Below are 19,751 nucleotides of genomic sequence, written 5' to 3' on the forward strand. Positions count from 1 at the left end.
TGGTAGACCCTAGAGGTTGCATTAGTAACAATGAATGCAAACCTGGATGAGGAAAATTAGAGGAAAACACACTAAGGAAAGAGGAATTAGTGTGAACTTGGATTAATGCAGAGAACCCAAGGTAAGATCTAAAATTAAGTAAATAGAATGCTTTAAAATTGACAATCACAGAAGATTATTGCTTGATCAGAACACATGCAATCAGGTCGGTTTCTGAAAATATTGGCCAGCATCCTATTACCTACCAGATAGGTAATCTAGGAAGTAAGATTCAAGACTCCTTGCTAACAAAGTTGAGTCCCCACATCATTATACGAGGAAAAGCTGAATACAAATCACAGAAAATCTACCAGGGGAGTGACAAGGGCTTGCAGCTCTCTCACAGGCACTAACAGGAGACACTGAGTGCATGGCAGAGCAGAGGCCCAACCAGAACAGGGAGAAAAAACAACAAAATTTGCTCTAGACCCTACAAATGAAGGCAGGACGACAGCCTTCCTCAGATCACCCCATAATCAACAGCAGAAGGCCAGGAGCAATATACCAATGCATTTTTAGTAGTGAGGAAGAGGAGGGGGCTGAGTCACACAGCGTAACAGGAGGGAGGACTGCATGTGCAGCCTGGGGGCCTCCTAGCTCCTCAATTTCCAAGAGCCTTTTTGCAGTTAACCTGACTTTCCATTTACAACAGCGAGCCAAGAACACAGCATCAGACAACCAGAGGATCCTAAATGCTAATGTGAACAACATAACTTGTCTTCTTTCTCCAATGTGCACGTGTCTCCAAGGTGACCCATCTCTGTTCAATGAAGCGCACAAAGCTTGCAGTTGCTATGTCTAGAGAGGGAAGGCACATGCGCACCAGGCCTAACGAAATCACCCAGGTATCTGTGAGAATGAGGTGCTCCTGGAGAGACCACGATCAACATGGACGTGTAGAGTGGAGAGAAATGGAGAGTGTCTGGAACAGTAGGACAGAGCAAGATGGGGAGGGACCAGCACTGTGGCACAGTGAGTAAAGGCACTGGGTGCAGTGCTGGCGGCTCATATGAGTGGTTCTTGGCATCTGCCACACTCTCAGTGTAGCTCCCTGCTAACATGCCTGAGAAAACAGCAGAGGATGGCCCAGGTACCTGCACCCCTGCACTCATGTGCTGAGACCCAGAGGAAGATTCTGGCTCCTGGATTCTGACATTGCAGTTGTTTGAGGAGTGAGTCCGCAGATTCTCTCTGTGCCTTTCCCTCCCTCTGTACAACTCTGCCTCACTGATATATAAAGAAATCTTTTTTACAAAGAAAAGCTTAGAGAATTCTGACTAGTATTGCAGTGCAGGGAGCCAAGTTGCCCGCTGAAATGCTGCCATCTCGTATCAGAATGCTAGGTGAGGTCCCAGCTGCTCCACTTCCCATTAGTTCCCTGCCAATGCACTTGGGAGCAAGAGAATATGACTCTGGTGCTTTTTAGGCCCCTGCCACCCACATGGGAGATACAGATGGAATTCCTGACGACTGGTTACTCCATGGCCCAGCCGTGCATTCATCCTCTCTTTTTCTTCTTCTTCTCACTGTTTCTCACTCTTCTCCCTTTCACCCTTCCATTCAAATAAATGACTTCTAAAATCTGGGGAAAAAGAGAGAAAACATTTTAGTTCTGCAAAGAGCACATGTGACTTATTTTTCATGATTATACCTTTAGAGATAACCCTCCTTAATTAAACATCCTTAATTACAAGCATTGAAACAACCTTACTTAACCTTTCAAATCTTTTAAAACCATCATAAACGTAGCAAAGAATCAGTAGAGTGTATCACTAAGATGTAGCAGACTGGGGTATTCTGTTAGCCTTTTCTAAAGCAATTTGACTCTCTTTCCCCCCTAAAAGTCATTTCACATTTCGAAAGTTTTCAGAAATCACAATTGTCCAAGATATTCAGCTCTGTCTTGTCAGCTCGATGAACACTCAGAGCCATAATTCTTTCTGTCTTGGCTTCTCATGTTATGAAACTAGCACATGGCTAAGCAGTTCCACAAGTTTTAGATGATCACGATTCCAAACATGGATTCCCACTGCATAGTAACTACAGAATACAACAGAATTAAGGAGACAGCTGGGAGCAATGCTCTTATGTGTGTATGTGTATAGTGTTTCATTGAAACAGTGTCTTTCCTTTATATTCATAAGAACTCTGTGGCTAGGAATCAGGGGTTCTGCTTGTTAAATCAGTAACTGAGTAGAGGTCCTACCCAAATCCATCAATTTCCTTGATCCCATGACAGAGAGTTTGCATCAGAAGCCACTAAATACATGTCATTCATGCCAACAGGGCAATAAACAGGAATGAATATGCCAGACTTGTGTCAGGTGGCAAATAATGAAGGTTCTACCCTACCTGGGTGCGAGGAACACACTAAGGAGCACACTTACATTGGCGGTCAGAGCAGCTTAGTGAACTTTCACATGCCGGATTCTAACAGAATCTGGAGCTAACACGTGGCCATTCATCTCTCTGAAGACATTCCCAACCTGCCAGATGAAGAGAATGAAAAGTTCATTCTAAAAGTTTCTTAATTCTTCTTCCCAGACGCCACTGTTCCATTTACACCATACTATGCCTTCATGTGCTTGCAGGTTATAACACACCCTGGGAAGATTTATAATAAACAGTGGAACAGTCCTCATAGCCTGGTAATCCATTTCCCTGCTTATTTTAAAAATTATTTCACTACTGCACATATTGAGCTCTTTGCACATACTGAGCTCTTTAATGGAGCTTCATCAAATTCATCGGTATGTCCTCAGCATGAAGCATGATGTCTGGCACTCACAGATGGGAGTCAATGAAGGAAAGGTTGTTAGCTGGATTTTCTTATTGTGGGTTCACTGTTGCTCCACTTGAAACTTTACTAAATAATGTGAGACAAAGGAGAGTCTTGTATGTAACTGCTATGCAAAATCATTAATAACTAAATAAAGAGCCGGAATTTCTTCTACTCTGAAACGGGGTTTATACAATTGCTCTTGGTAAAAGGAAGAAGTAAATGAGCGAAAGGGTCTTGTTTGTTTTTGTGGTGGTTTTCTACTCTGAGTACACGGTACCATCATTACTGGGTGACCATGCTTTTCTGAGTCATTCAACATCTGGAAAGTTTGACTTAACGAGACACTAAGTGTCCCACCAAGCCGCCTGATCCCCTTCCCAACAAGTCTTGAGCATACACGCTTATTTCCCTAGGGCTTCTGATTAGGCATTTCTTTTCTCTTGCTGTTTCAGTTTATGGCTCAATATCCACTTGTAATGTTTGAAGGCTTCTGATATTCCCTGATTGGCAGTGTCTGACCTCCCCTGACAGGTGCTCAGTACCAATCCTAAAATCAAGGAGCTCCTCCACAGTGTCAGCTCCAGCTGAAACAGATGAGCCCACGCTCCTTGCAGGCACCTTTAGTGACCCCAGCAGTAAACACATCGCTACAAACCTGACAATTCTTTGACATCTTGTACACCAATGCGAAAACTACAACTGAAAAACAAAAGCAAAAGACATTAGCATAGTACCAAACAACATTCTTCTTTTTCTTTAAGCAGAAATCAAGTTGAATTATTTTTTCTGTCTGTCCGCATCCACAATCTCTCCATTTGTAGGCAAGTGGGGGGGAAAAGGTAACTCACCTACATAGACATTACTCAGTGTACGACAATGTACATTGACAACAAAATGCTCTGTGGAGATCTGCAGGGGAATGGCCTGCGCCATCGAAGAACATCTCCAAAACTTCTTTCAGATGCATTTCAATGGCAATATTTACAGTAAATCATACTTCCTGTGAATTCAAGTACTTACATTGAGGCTCTGGCACGGTAGCCTAGCCGCTCAAGTTCTTACCTTGCATGATCTGGAACCCATATGGTCTCCGGTTCATGTTCCTTGCAGCTCCCTGCTTGTGGGCTGGAAAAGCAGTCAAGGACGGTCCAGAGCCTTGGGACCCTGCACCCATGGGTAGACCTGGAGGAGGTTCCTGGCTCCTGGCTTCAGGATGGCTCCTGGTGTAATGGCCACTTAGGGAATGAATCAGCAGACAGAAGATCTTCTTTTCTCTCCTCCTCTCTATGCATCTGACTTTCCAATAAAAATAAAGACAAATGTTTAAAACGTACTGACATTGAGATAAGCAAGAACTATCTGTTAGGAATAATCAGAGCATTTCTTAAACACATATGGGTCCTTAAACCTTACTTGACTAGGCCACAACCTGAAATAGCCAAAGGAAACTCTCCAAAGTGATGGGAGAAGCCTGTGTTTCCACCAAACTTTGTGACTGACTTGTCTCCCCAGCAGAGCCCACTTTACCAGCCCCTACACCCCTAAAATCCAATGCACGTTATGTTAAAGCTCAAGTAGGTGTGCTAACCTTCCCACAGTCCATCCCTCCTCTACACCACAGGATGGGGAATTTTCCCAGCAAATGGGTTTTCTCCCAGTTTCTTTTTCTGGCCTTTCTCCAGCACTTCCCCTTCCCTGACCCTCAGGCCACAGCACCTGGAGCCTCTCATTCCTCTCCCCACAGAACACCGCTCAGGCCATGAAAGCCCCTGAGAAACATTGTTTTTTGTTGTTGCTTGTTTGTTTTCCTTGCAAGCTTGTTTTCCATCCAAGTTGGAAGTACATTCAGTTTCTTTGCCTGGGGACCTCCATCCTTGCGTGGGATCAAGGGAACACCCTCACTGCTTCAAATCATGCACACTGGGGTGGAGGTGGAGCTTGTAAGTTCATCCTTGGGATGGGCCGTGAGACCTGAGGCTTTCACTGAGTCCTGGAGGACTTGTGCGGGGTGGGCGGTGCTGAGATGGAGCAAAATGGGCCCTGCCAGGTTTAGGCCTGGCTGACGAAAGGCAGCAGAGGGGATGGCGCTGTCCCCGAGACTAGGAAGGGAACTCACCTCTCTGAGGGCAGGGCGGCTGTCTGCTGTGACATGGCCGCGGGCAGTGAGTGGGCAGAGGGGCCGGTAGTGGCGGAGGAGGTGGGCACACTCACAGTCGTCCCAGCTGCCTGTGGGCGAGGAGGCGGCAGAGAAGGCGGCTTCCTGAGGGGAGACTCAGCCTCCAGTGGCCTGGCCCTGCCCGGTGGTGGAGCTGAGGACATTACACCTGGGCCTCACACCGGATTTGCTCCTTTAGCCCAGTCCCAGCTGGGTCCATCCCCAATGCCCCTTTTCTCCTGGTCTCCTCTGGAACCTCGTTCTTGCTCCAACTGTCCCCTGGAAGCCGTTTAGATCCTTGGCCGCTCCCCCATCCCGCACTGCTGAGTGGGGGCGCCGCATTCTCCTTACCCAGCAGACCTTGGCCAAGGGAAAGGGGAGAGAGTGCGGGAGGGAGAAGCAGGTGGGCACCACACAGTGAAGATGCTTCCTTCCTTCGCAGTTCATCCAAAACCAGCTTAGGGGCCTCAAAAGGAAAGGATTCAAATCGCAAACTGCTTAGGAAACGCATTCATTTGCTTCAATAGAACCGTTATTGCAGAAAAAGAAGTAAGCACAATCTTTAGTCCTGACACTGTCTTCTTGATGAGCCCTCAAAGGACTGCATCAATTTACGGTTTGAATCTTGATAAACGCATGAATTTGGTACCCAATCCAGGAAATGGAATATTAGAGACCATCTAATCCCCCTTAGCCTCTTTCCCCCAAGCTTCCATCCAAAATGATTTTCTGATTCATATTTATTACTCCTTTTTTCCTTTTTTTTTTCCCCCAGCATTTATTTTCTTTCTATTCTCAAGTCAGGTATACAGAGGAGGAGAGACAGACAGGAAGATCTTTTGTCTGCTGATTCACTTCCCATGTGGCCACCGTGGCCAGAGACAACAAATCTGAAGCCAGGTCCCCAATATCTTTGGGGTCTCCTACACATGTGCAGAGTACCATAGCTTTGGGCTGTCCTTCACTGCTTTCCCAGGCCACAAGCAGGGAGCTGGACGGATAGTGGAGCAGCTGGGATTAGAACCTGTGACAATAAGGGATTCTGGCGTGTCCAAGTCTATTCCTTTAGCTCCTATACTACCACGCCAGGCCCGATTTTTTTTAACTCTATAGTCTCCCAAATGGGTATACTCCTATGTACGTATTCAAATTGAAAACACAAGGAAGTATCTGTTCCTAGGTAGTGATTTGAGATTTGTTTCATTCCACATCAATTTTTCAAAGTTGCTTGCAGCTGTGTTACACAATATCCCACCCATTTCCTTGGGGATGGCCAAGCCTCCTGGAGCATCAGGGGATGTTTCTTGTCTGTGTGCCCTCCTTTCCTGTCTCAGTCCCCTCGCTGTCCTCTGAGTCCTCCTCATGTCTTGTCAGCTGTGCCATCTGCCGCACTGGTCAGTTGTCCTCTGACCAGTTCCTCCAATGTATTTCCATCATGTTCATCACTGGGTCACTTGGTGCCTGTTTTAAGTCAAGGTGCAGTTGGGCACTGCTAGCCCTTTTCCTTCTGCCCCTTGATTTCATTTCCTTCTGCTGTTCCCACTTTGCCCTTTCTTATCACTCAGCAATTTCAAATCTTACATACTTCCATGAAGACCATCTGATTTTATTATATAGTGTTATTGAATGAGGAAAAGTTCATGGAAATAAAAGGTGAGTTTGTTTTGCTGTAAATTTCAGAGGACACAAAATATGTTTTACTAACAACACTTGGAAAGGGTGTATTATGAAAAAGGTGCATAGATTTTAAAGTTATTTTTGCACCAAAATAAACTGAATTCTTTTTATTCCATTTTCCATTGAGTTTTGAAAGTACTCTGGGACCTGCTCTTCCCTCTTGTTGAAATGCTGTGTTTCCTGTATTAAGTGTCAGCCTAAGGGAACTCTTGTAGCCCGTTAAAACTCAGATAACACGCACGTAGTGCTTCTCAGTGTGACCTAATAGTTCCTGCTTAGAGTTAATTTCATCCTTTTTTGTGCTACACTTTGCTTGTGCATGTTTTTTTATTGCAATAGGTTGTAATCCAGGACTCTCTTCTCCAAAGTGGAATCTTTGTGTCCCCCCACCACACCTCCAGGTGATACAAATTAACTTTACAATTACTCTCTGCCTGTAAAGAGACCCTGATAAGATGTCAGAATTCCATAACGTCCGTGGTGCTGCCAGCCCCCACTACATGGGATACCCCATGCTGCCCTCTAGAAAAAGTGTGGCAGAAAAGACTTACTGGTTAGAGTCCTTCAATTTTTGATGGGGCACGTGTCTCTGGTCTGGGTCCTTGGGCCCACCTGAGCACTGGGTGTTAGATCCGGGAGCTGTGGGGTGTGGGTCTGGCATGAGTGGCCTCGATGGGCCTGGGTCCTTGGGCCTGTCAACATGATGCTTGCTGGATCCATGAGCCCCAGATGCAGGTGGGCCATTGGAGCCTATCTACACAAGGTTCCTTAGGCCTGTCTGCAGGGTGGGTCCCAGACATGTGAATCCCGGGGTCAGGGCATCTGGTGGGGCCTGGGTCACCTGGCCTGGAGTCCTTGGGTCATGAGAGCAGTAGGTACCAGGTCTGTGAGCCCCAGGGGGTGGGGTATCTGGTGGGGACTTTGTCACCTGGTCCACGTGTCCAGTGGGGTCTGGGTTGCCAGGCTCGCCTCCAAGAACTCATTATCCTCAGTGGAAAACACAGAGTAGTGGATGTCTGGCCCAGATCCACATAGAGGAAATGGCAGCCCAGCTGGGGCCTTCAGAAAACACCTGTTGCCATAGCAGAGGAAGAACAGAACAGAATCCCAGCCCAAATATGACAGCAAATATTTCTACAGATGGAGACTCCAAATCGGACTATGTCAGCCAATGGACATCGAATGTGTGTTCTCTTATCTTTGGGTAGGCAAGATCGACAACATTTCAAAACAATGGAAACCACCTGGTCAGAACCCTTGGAGCATATGCCACATCAGGAGCCTGGGTCATTATTGGTGGCTGTTCCCCATCCCCAGGTAATAAGGCAATTTGAAGACTGGGTGTGGCTTCTCCCCTGGTCTCCCTCCTCCCCATAGACACAAGAAGACAAAAATGAAAAACTTGGAAAACAATGATCACACTCACCTATCCCTTACCTTCTATCCTACCCACCCTGACATCCTGATCAATTATATAAGCATCATCTAAAATAAAAAATTTAGCGAAAAAAGGAGTAAAATAGAAATAGAAATAGATGATCTCTCATGTCCAAAATGGCTGCAACCAGACATAGCCGAAGCCAGGGATTCACCCGGGTCTCCCATTTGGACAGCAGTGATCTATCCTCTTGAGCATCACTGATGCCCTTCAGGGTTTACATGGACAGAAGCTGTAGCTGGGAATATGAGGCAGAAGGCCAACCCAGCTAGTCAAATGTAGGATATGGTGCTTTTAATTGGCATGTTTAAGACCTCCCCTTAACAGAACTTTGTTTCATTTTCCCCACAAATGTTTGAGCCTCTTCGGTTATTCATCCCGTAGAACTAATGTTGTCTTTATGTCCACTACGGATTGCCTTTCACTCTGCTGCAAGTCCTCATCCACTCATTGCGTCCTCCCTCCCTTCTGTCTGATAGAGGCAGTTGAATTAATTTTCCTCTTCCTAAATCTTATCCTTTCCTTCTCAGAAGCTTACCCTGCAAACTACGTGAGAGAAAACACTGAGCCCACCCCACATGCCCAACTTCCCTTAGCACCCTCTTCTGACCACAGAATCCTCTTTTTATCACTTCATGATTCTTGGACTGAAGATGCTTCTTTTTCTCCAGGATGCACCTCTCTGCTCCGGTGATTTCGGGGCTCCTTACCCAATACCCATCCCCATGTTTAGCTATAACTCACCTCCTTCCTCTCCTTAGGCATTGGCTTCCAACTTTGCTTCTTATTGAATCCTGTGTCTTTTTCATTTCATGTCTCTATCATCTATCCATATCTGTCCCATTTGCCACTGACATTTCTTCCCTTGTTTCTAACTTAATCTTTGCATCTACAAGGCTATGATTTTATATGATATCAAAGGAACTGTAATCTTGGCTTTTTTAAAAATTATTTTTATTGGAAAATCAGATATACCGAGAGGAAGAGAGACAGTGAGGAAGAGCCGTCTCTGATTCACTGCCTAAAAGGTCACAACAGCCAGAGGTGATCACATCCGTAGCCAGGAGCCAGCAACCTCATTTTACGTTTCCCACACGGGCACAGGGTCCCAAAGCTTTGGGCTGTCCTCCACTGCTTTCCCAGGCCACAAGCAGGGAGCTGGATGAGAAATGGGGCTGCCAGGATTAGACCTGGTGCCCAAATGAGACTTTAGAGACCAAACTACTGCACTGGATTCTAAAATCTTGCTTTTAAACTTCAAAAGCTTTGACCCAAGTATCAGGCACATTGGTTTTCAAGAATTCCATTGGCTCGTAACGCCAGTTTTCTAGCTTCTTAGGGAGAGATTTCCTTAGCCATGAAGGGATTGTCTTAGACATACAGCAAACAGGATGTAGATTCTTGATGTGAGAAGACAATGAGACATTGATGCTCTGCCCAATATTAATTCTCTGCACCTTTGATCCTGCTGGCAGAGCCCACTTCATGCTCTCCCAGCCTCTGCTGCGTGAGAATGAGGAAGATCCACCTGGGGCATTTAGAATAAAGACTCTTCTCTGATACTGATGAGGAAGGGGACGTTCCCGCTCTGCACCTGCTGGTGGAATGTGGCCATGGGAAGGAGTGAAGTTTTGAGCCTGTACAATCTGAGGACACCACAGCCGATTCAGCCCATCCCAAGGAGCCACAGGTGCTCATGGCTTCACGATGATGATGCTTGCTTGTTTTCACACAGGCTGCGGTTATCAACCACTGAGACCTGTTTAATTCACTGGTCACAACACTCTTCCACAAAAGACCAGAAAACACTTGGGATGATTAAGATGAGAAAAAGAAAAAAAAGAAACAATTCAAGATGATCCTAGTATTTGAAATTTATTTAAAGTTCATAAGTGAAAATGTGAAGCTGGGTTGAAGGGGAGATGATGAGTTGGGTTTGAACAAAACCAATCCTACTTTTGTAAATCAGAAGAGGAAAAAAGGCAACTCCAAGTGTATATGTTGAAGAAGTATTTTCTGAACAACTGCCCAGGTGGGTAGTAAATTTAAGAATATGGAGTCACGGTCCCGTGGGATAGCATACTGGTTAAACTCCTCGTCTTACACACACAAGACACTTTATGCACAAATTAACCATGTAAAGTTTGTTAAAATAAAAAATATTAAAAAAAAAAAGAAAAAGAAAAAGAAAAGAAAATGGAGACCATTATATTAAGTAAAATAAGCCAGGCAGCAAAACAAATTTGACAAATATTACATGTCCTTTCTCATATGAGGATTTAAAAAATAAGCATATTGCATGTAATTTATACATATATACATATATATGCACATATATTTGATTCAAATTTTAAATAGCAATTACTAGAGGTTGAGGAAAGTGGAAGGGTGGGGCAATAATGAACCATGGATGTTAAAACATTGTAGGCTCAATGCTATGGGTTCTGGTGTCTTGCAGCCCAGTGGGTGACAAAGACTCATAATGAAAAATATTATGGGGCCAGCGTGACAGCTCAACTGGCTAATCCTCATTTTTTTTTCATTTGTTTGTTTGTTTGTATTCTGTATTTTTTTTATTGACTACATTGCATCATGCATTTACAGGCACTGGGATTCCCCCATCCCCTCCCGTCCCCAAAACCTGCTCCACCCCATGGTGTATTCTTCCATCTTGTTGTATTACCACAGGTCCAATTCAATTGAGATTCTTTCCTTGCAAGCATCTACAAAAGCAGAGAGTCCAGCATCTTATTGTCCAGATAAGTTCAACAGTTTCATGGGGAGACCGTCACTGGTCTGAAGGTAGAGCCCTCAGAGTATCATCCCCATCAATTAAAAGCCCCGACATTATACCAGTAACAATTGATAACGTAATGGAATCAGTTGACATGGTATTATGTAACCAGCATGTTCAAAGAGAGAGGTCAATGGGATTCCTACTTGGCTCTCAGAGTCCAGAATGGAGGCTTCTCTGCCTGTCCTCAGTGCATCCCAAGGGCAGGGAGCTCAGCCGTGAAGTTTACCCAGGCTCTGACAGAGAAGAATCATGGGCATCTTCTTTCATCTGGACAATGCCATCCCTAACTGATCCCTCACATGACTAAGGCTCACAGTGTCACTGTGCAGGGCACAGGTGCTTATTTAAAGAATTATTCTGGTATTTCAAAAAGGCAAAGTGACAGACAAAGACAGAAAGGGAGAATGCGGATGGAGATAGGAGAAAGAGGAAGAGGCATGGGGCAAGGGAGATGAAGAGAGGCCCAAATCATCTAAACCATGTTGAAAAACCTATGGACTTTTCTAGATCTTAGAGATGAAAATTTCCTGGATGTTGAAGATCATGACAAGCCTATATGTAACATTAATGATGCTTTTACTGTTATGCTTCGGCAGAAACTGCCACACTGCACGAACCTGATGAGGGGAGGGAGAGTTCCCTAAATGTCTCTATCACTGAAGAAGGAATGTGACACGTCCGCACATCCCAGCATGCCAGCGTTCACAAATGATGGGCAAAGGATCACCACCAATGGCCCAGAGCAGCTTGGCTGGCAATCACCTGGATCTCTTTCCTCTCCACTGTGAGCTTCGTAAGAAGTTACCCAGCTTTCCTATGGGGACAACAAGAACCACACTAGTGCAAGAAAGTAAGAGGAAGTGTTGTCCCCAAAGAAATGGCTAAGAGGAATGGGACAGGGAGAGCAGAAAAACAATGCCCCACTAGCAGGGCACACCCTGCCCAAGCAAGGTAGGACTCAAACAGAGAAACTGCAGCACAAAAGTGTCAGACTCCATCACTCCCTACAAGGTGCACCCATCACACTTCACTCTACCCTTCAACAAAATCACTACAGGAATTAGTGCAGTCTTTCCTTTGGTCTTTACAAGCTGCAGGGATTTCACTATCAGACAAAACGATTGCTGAAGAGCTCCAATTGCTCCCTATGGATGTCCACTTCCTCATTCCTCAGCTCTACCCACCTCCCTCCAGCCAATCTTCTCCTCTCCCTGGAATGTCGCCTTCCTATTGGCTATCTCTGACCTTTCACCTGCCTCTCCAGTGACATCATTCTACAGGCTAAACTGCCCCCCCCCTTCGGGGAATCTTGGGGTTTCCATGGAGTTGTTGGTAAACAACTTTGGATCATCACTAGTGGCAAGTGACCAGTGGTCAGTTGTCAGTGACCAGTGACCCTCGTACTGGACACATGCGCTCTTCAGCACCTGCTACCCAGACGTCCTCTGGTATCGTCTCCTCATCGGTTTTACCTACACTCAACGTATCCTCTTCTCTGACCATGTCAGGTAAGGAAAGAAACTGTCAAGGAGCCCACCAAGATTTTTGCTTATTTTTGATAATTTGTCAAACTGAGTAGTAGAGTCAAAACAGGTTGGAATAATGAGGAATGTATCACAGTAAGGAATCAGGAGACTGGATCTCAACTTGATTTTGACACTGAATGGCTACCAGGTGATTGAATATACCCGTACTCTTGTGTGAAACCTCTGTCCCCATATGACACATTCCAAGTGTAGACCGGTGATTCTCTGTGATGCATTTCTTCTCTGTTGTTGAATCCTAGAGGCTATTCACATAGAAAATGAACATCAGAGACTCCTTGAGAAACAGCTTTTACAAACCCAGGCTGTAGAGAAAACTGTCCATGTGGACCACGATGCTCCAATGGTCAGCATCTCCCTCCATCAATACTTCAACTTTTAAAATTATTTTTAAAGTGTAATCTTCACAAATTTTAGAACTTTCTCTTTCAGGGAGAGTCAAATGGAAACTACAGTGGCTGGATGGGGTGACCTGGGCTTTGGGGAGAAAGATATTCTAGCACAGGAGTTTGGGGACCACAGGACAGATGAGGAGCAAAGATAACACAGGATGAAGGGGAAATTGGGAAAATTAAGCCATGGGGAGTGCAGAGGACTTCTCAAGGAACGAGAGCTGGGTTTGGCACAGAGTATTGAGGAGGAACAAAGACACTGAGCTGGAAGTAGTGACAGCAGCAGTGGGTCAAATGCGCTCAGAGCACTACGATTCCTGAATCACTGACCAGCAAGGAAAGCAAGGTGAACATAGAGCATCCCTGGGAAAGCAGCTTCTCAGAAAAGTTACATTCAGTTGTCGGGGCTTCCAATTTTTTTTTCCATTGCCTCTTTCAACATCTCTGACTCCTGACAGTTATGAAAATGAATATTAGAAATCTGTATTAGGAATGATGCCTCCACCAGACAAGCATCTTAGCTACAGTAATCATCTACAGGCTGGGAGAAATGGGGTTCTCAGGATTCTAGCTCATCCTGATTGGTAAAGTATACTTATGTCACTAAATAAAATTTTTTAAAAATACTGTGTCTTACCCTGCAACTGGAGGACAAATTCCCTCATAGGACCGATTTCATATCATATCCACTTTTCATCCATGTAACTGTGTCCTTGCCTAAAACAGAGAACTTAACAGATTCAAAGCCAGTCTTCAAACATATTCAGATGTGAAGACACAACACAATATGCATCTCTACTGCCACATCAAAGATGGGCTCTCAATGTAACTCTGACATGTTTAGACAATGGGATGCTGGATTGTCAGATTGTATCAGCAATTTCTGGGCACAGGTCAAAAACAGACCTATGCAACTGGAACTCCTTAGGAAGGATAATACTTTTATAACAATAAGTGAAAATCAGTCAGGGCTTGGGAATTACACAGTGGTGGGGAGGAAATCCCAGACACTACAAAATTGTACCATGAAATTCAAAATATCAACTAATCAATCAATCTTCATTTGAGGTCTGGGATATTCGCTGGTCTTCTAGGATTTTAGTCCATCTGCCATTTGGGAACTGACTTCATTCCTCTCCACACACATCACATGTAACATATCCCATTGGCTCAGGTGCCAGACATCACAGCTGTGATGAAATGCTACCTTAAGCAGGTCATGTAGCCTGGGATCAGAAGTCAGGCTTGAAGACGACACAGAAGGAACCTTGGACTGAGCAGCAGGGTTAGTGTCTAGGTAGAACCCAACCAAATATTGCCAAGCAGCCAGCACAAACAAGCTCACACACGAAAGATGAACTTGGTCAGTGCTGTGCTATTTTATACGGGACTAAATTTAAAGGGACACAAGGATGCCAATATCCACAGTTGTACCTCTCACGGTCTCTAGTGTCCATAGAGACCAGGGTCCTGGGGAGGGGAATGCGCTGTCAGCTGGTAGTGATGATCACAGCACAGAAGCCCTTGAGCTAGTCAGCCTGACCTCTCTGACACTCGTTTCCCTCACCTCTCTACTGAGAATGTCAGACGCTCTGTAGAGCCCTTCCAGTTTATAAGGCTTCAGCACCAGCAATCTTTATGAGCCAATAGAAAGGCAGGCTCCAGGGAAAAACAAGGAAGGGCCAAGTGTGCTTCTAGTCTACACCATGAACTTTGACTTGAGTGTCTTCCATTTTGTGCACAAGTCAAGAATCCAGCAAGCTCATCAGAAGGGAACGAACCTGCTGGAACACTTACAGCCAGACACAAACTGATTCTTGGAGACTGAGGGAGTAGTGTGCTTAGATGCTTTCCAATTGCAATACTGTGTGGATCATGGTAAGACTTCCTCCAGCTCATCCATTTTTTCCCATCTGCCTCTTGCTTCCTACAGAGAATCCCCCAAATCCACCTTTCCCTGGGACTGCAACTGCCCTGCCACTCTCCATCCCTGCAGGGAGCAGTGCAGCTTCCCACACAGGAAGCGTCACCAACTTCTCCACAGTGTCTGCCCCGACGGTCGGCTCAGCATGGCTACTGTCATCAGCTGCTGCCACCTCTTTCCAGCCACTCAGGGGCAGTGCCTACCTTTACCAACAACATTCAGCCACAACCATGCTCTCTGCAGTGCCTGCCCAGAGCCAGACCTCCATGTCTGCTGCCTCCTACCCAGCTGCTCTACAATGGCATCTCACAGCAGGCACTGCACAGAACACCTCAGCACTCGGGCACTTCACTCAGGGCACTCGCACCAACCAGAACACAGCTGTTCCTTGCACACTGATGACAGCCCCATATCACCAAACCACAGGTGCCAATGCCACGGTCCCTCTCTTTCCATCACTCATTCCGGGCACAGCAGCTCACATTCCTACTCAGCAGGGACATGGCTTGTCACTTCCATACCTGCAAGCAAGCCAGATCCATGACCATCATCAAGCCACAGTAGGCTCTCTACTCTCGGCACAACCTGGCCCCTGCCTGCAAACCTATGCCCCTGGGACACACACAGCAACTGTGGCCTCTGCACCTTACCCAGAAATGGTGATGGTGCTAAGGCAGATTCAGCCAACTGATGACACAACACCAGTCTCAACCTCTGCAACCTACTACTCTGCCTCGTCGCAACCTGCCACAGGAACAACATTTCAAGGTGAGTGGAATCAAGTCGGTAGCAAAGGAAGAACATCCAAAGAGGTCAAACCTGCATTTCAGAGGGACAGGACAGCAACCATCACCTAGCTCAGGCTCTGCTTTCTCTTTCTCTGTTGCTTTAAAACAAGTACTTACTTTATTAAACCAGCACTACAGAGAGAAGGAGAGAGAATGAGAGGAAGAGAATGAAAGATTTCTGTGATGCACTGCTGTATTTTGATAAAAGCACATGACAGCTGGAGCTAGTTCAGGCCTTGTAATCAGGACTCTGGGACTTCTTCAGAGTCTCACAACAGAGTGTGGAGTCCAAGGACTGGGGGCACTAGAGGCTGCTTTCCCAGGCATTAGCAGGGAGAGCTGGACCCTGAGGGGGGCGCATCCTGATGCTCATGTTGATGCACCTGCTGTGCCAGACACCAGCCTTCAGGGCTCTCCAGTTCAGCCTCTATACAAAAACACTAAATAGGGCCAGTGTGATGGCATAGTGGTTAAAGTCTGCGCTTTGCACACCCAGAATCCCATATGGGCACCGGTTCTAATCCTGGCAGCTCCTTTACCCATTCAGCTCCCTGCTTGTGGCCTGGGAAAGCATTCAAAGACAGCCCAAAGCCTTGAGACCCTGCACCCACGTGGGAGACAAGGAAGAACTCCTGGCTTTGGATTAGACTGGCTCAGCTCCAGCCATTGAGGTCACTTGGGGAGTGAATCATCAGACAGAAGATCTTCCTCTCACTCTCCTGCTTTCTGTATATCAGGCTTTCCAAAAAAAATAAATACATTATTTAAAAAAAAAAGAACAGCTAAATAGAGAGGAAACTGATTGCAACTACAAATAAATCCAAAAGGGCCATTCTGACAGATAAGACAATTTCCACAGCCATAGATCATCCACCTCCCCAAATCATCCCAGGCCTTCCCAATCTGCCTTGCTTCAGCAACCCTTGTCAAGAACTTCAGAGTTCTTCATGTGGTCGTGACCATCTGTGTCCTTCACTGGAACCAGATGTAAGAGCTTGTGTTCAGAGAGTCTGTCCAAAGAACACAGGTCCACACTCTGCCCTTGTTTAGGTAGCTCATGAGGAATAGCTCCAGCCTCTCTTAGTAAAAATCATAAGCTGTTCTCTCAGGAGGGAGGTGAGAAATGAAAACACACTTATGAGGATGGTGGGTCCTAGAAAACATTTCAACCTTTTGCAAACATTTTCCTTGGACTTGCTATTAACCGCACTGTGGGGAGAACAATCAAGCCCATAATCACAACAGGGACAAATACAACAGTGAATGCCCAGAGCTCAGTCCATGGTCCTTAGAAAAAGTGAGCTGAAAAGCTGGGCCTGTTTCTGGACGTTACCTGAATGCCGCATGGCTGTGGGGTGGGAGCACGTCACATACCACACGCTGATTTTCCTGGTTCCTTTGCAGTGATGGAAAACTCCCTGGGGACGCAGACTTCTCAGGGAGTGCAACCTTCAAGGCAGACCCTTTGTGTGCCCCAAACGGTAGAAGCTTCCAGGTCCTGCAGGAGCACAATGATCCACTTAGTGGACAGTGACCCACCACCTGAGCTAGGTCACATTTCCAACAGAGCTCCCGGACAGAGTCCCACTCAAGTTTGGGCATTGCCACCAGCCCTAAGCAAGGAGCAAACACACAAGGCTAATCTGCCAGACACTGAAACTCAGCTTCCACAACCTCTGCATACTGTGCAGAGCCCAGCACAAATCCAAGCTCCTCCACTGCTGCCTTTGGAAATCCCAGACAGTCATCTTCTGGCTTGCAGTGATGCTCCTCCTGGCCGAGAGGAGCAGCCTGGTCCCACCATGGCTGACCTCCCACACAGCAGCCCATCTCCTGATGGCCAACACAGATCAGAAGGTGACACTCCAGCTAGCAATGGCTTTGCAGACATTCCTGCGCTGCTGCTGAAGAACATCTGCCTGCCCAAAACCTTCAGTCCCTTGATAGATCTGGACCAACCCAAAGGCTCCGTGGAAATCAGTGCCACAGAGCCTGCAGCCACCAAAGAGAGTGAGGTACAGGACAGTGTCACGGACATACATGCTCCTTCCAATCAGCTCAGCACGAAGAAGAAGCACAAAGCCACAGAGCCTCTCCACGGTGCACCCAGGGCCAAGATCCCGCCAAAGACCCCAGAGCACCTCATAGAGGAGGGAGAAGTGGTCGATTGCGACAATGCAGACAGTCACAGCAGTCCTGTGAAAGAGGCCCAGCAAGCTACCAACAAGCCTCACAAACCTGCATCCAGCAGATCCAGGACAACCAAGAGCCAGCGCCAGGTGAAGGACACCACCACAAAAGGACAGGACACCAAGAGACCTGGGAACAGCAAGCACTCAGGTGAAAAAGGCAAGGCTCAAGACAAGCCACCCATCCCCAAGACATCGAGGAAGAGAAACCCACCGGCACTTACACAAGAGACCTTCCAAAAACCTCGCAGCCGCCTCGGCATGCACATGATGGAGTCTGTGCAGGTGTTTCACGCACTGGGCAAGAAGACCGAGAAGAAAACGGGCCGCTCTCCGACCAGGATGCTGGGAAGTTCCAGCCACAACAAAGACCCCTGTGCAGCCTCAGCGACAAAGCCATGGCTGAAAACTGCCCAGGAAGGCAAAGGACCTGAGAAAGCTCCAGCCAAAGCCCAGAACCCGGACGATGAAGCTGAGAAAGGCAACACGTCCCCATCCGTCTATGAGCTGCCACCACCAGGAAAAGTCAAGTTGATTCCTCTGCCTTTCCCCACCGTCGAGAGGCCTCGGCCTCGACCTCGCCCTCGACCTGTTCAGCAAAGGCCACAGTCTCTTGCCTCCCAGAAGCCCACAGGGGCTACCCATGACCATGCCCAGCCTGCGTCCACTAACCCAGCTCAACCGACTCCTGACACTCCAGCTCCACCAACTGCTGCTGCCACATCACCCATAGCTTCTGTTACACCAGCTCAGCCCACTTCAACCAATGCAACCCGACCAGCTTTGAGCAACCCTCCCCAGCCTACCATCCCTCCATCAGTGGTGTCTAGGCCTGCGCCTCACCACACAGCATCTTACACTTCGGTCAGGCCGCAGCCTAGTTCCACTGCTCTGCCCAAGCCACCACCCATGCCTCAAAACCCTTTTCTCATCCAGGATTTCAGCCAACAACGAAGACCATGGAGGAAACCTGAGATGATTGGGCCTTTAGTGTCAACTCCCATCACTGAAGAGCAGAGGCCAGAGCGTGAGGCTATGAAGAGGAGGGCTCAACTAGAGCGTGAGGAAGCTGCCAAATACACCTCTTTTGGAAAGTTCCAATATTTCATTGAGAGGGAAAAAGAGATGGATATCTCTCTTTACTATGGTTATGTAACCAAGAGCTGTTTCCAATGTTAGGACCACTTGGGTTCCACATATCTGCACACCTATAGGTAGATACCAATTTCTCTATTTCTTTCTAATACTTCAATGATTTAATATTATTAAGATAATACAATTAGCTGGAAATAGAATTGGTAGCATTTAGCATTGACAGGATTAGACAATGGGATTAGGTAATAAGTAAGTGTTTTGCATTTTGTGATGCTGTTAATTGTGAGGTTTTGTTTAGTTTTGGGCATTATTGCTGTTTTGGTGGATGTCTTGGTGGCTAAACATCTGCATTAGAATGAACCAACTCAAAATTCACTGGACAAATAGGAGAAAACAGCTTCAGAACTCAGGAGGAAGGAGAACGGGTGGAGAACCTAATTAGAAATGCTAAGGGAGAGAGACTTTAGGGCCTTAAGAGTTCAGCTATGAGGAACAGCTTTCCTAAGGGAGTTGAGTGAAGTGCAGTGGCACAGGCCTCCCAGACAGCGACTGGTATAGGTGAGAACTAAATACACATGAGCCCACCACTGGCCCCACCCACACAGTGATGGGCTCAGAAGCATCAGGGAAGCAGAATGTACTGACCCTGGACTCGAGAGCTGACCAGCAGGGGAAGCAGGCAACTCTCTCAGAGGCACTGTTCCTTCTGTCTGTGACACACAAAGGCCTTCTACCCCAGTTTCTCAACCACACTACAAACACACAGGGCACCTAACACAGAAGCAGAGAAGGAAGCAGAGGTGGTGGCTAGTGGTGTGCAGGTCTAGGACAGAGGAAGGGGAGTTTACATGGTGGTATCATCAAAGGTCCACAGCTGAGACCCTAGAGCCTTGTTTCACAGCCACACAGGGTTACACACACGACAGATTTG

This window comes from Ochotona curzoniae, unplaced genomic scaffold (genome assembly GCF_017591425.1).
Source record: "Ochotona curzoniae isolate NIBS_2020 unplaced genomic scaffold, NIBS_Ocur_1.0 contig_2688, whole genome shotgun sequence".
NCBI lineage: Eukaryota > Metazoa > Chordata > Mammalia > Lagomorpha > Ochotonidae > Ochotona > Ochotona curzoniae.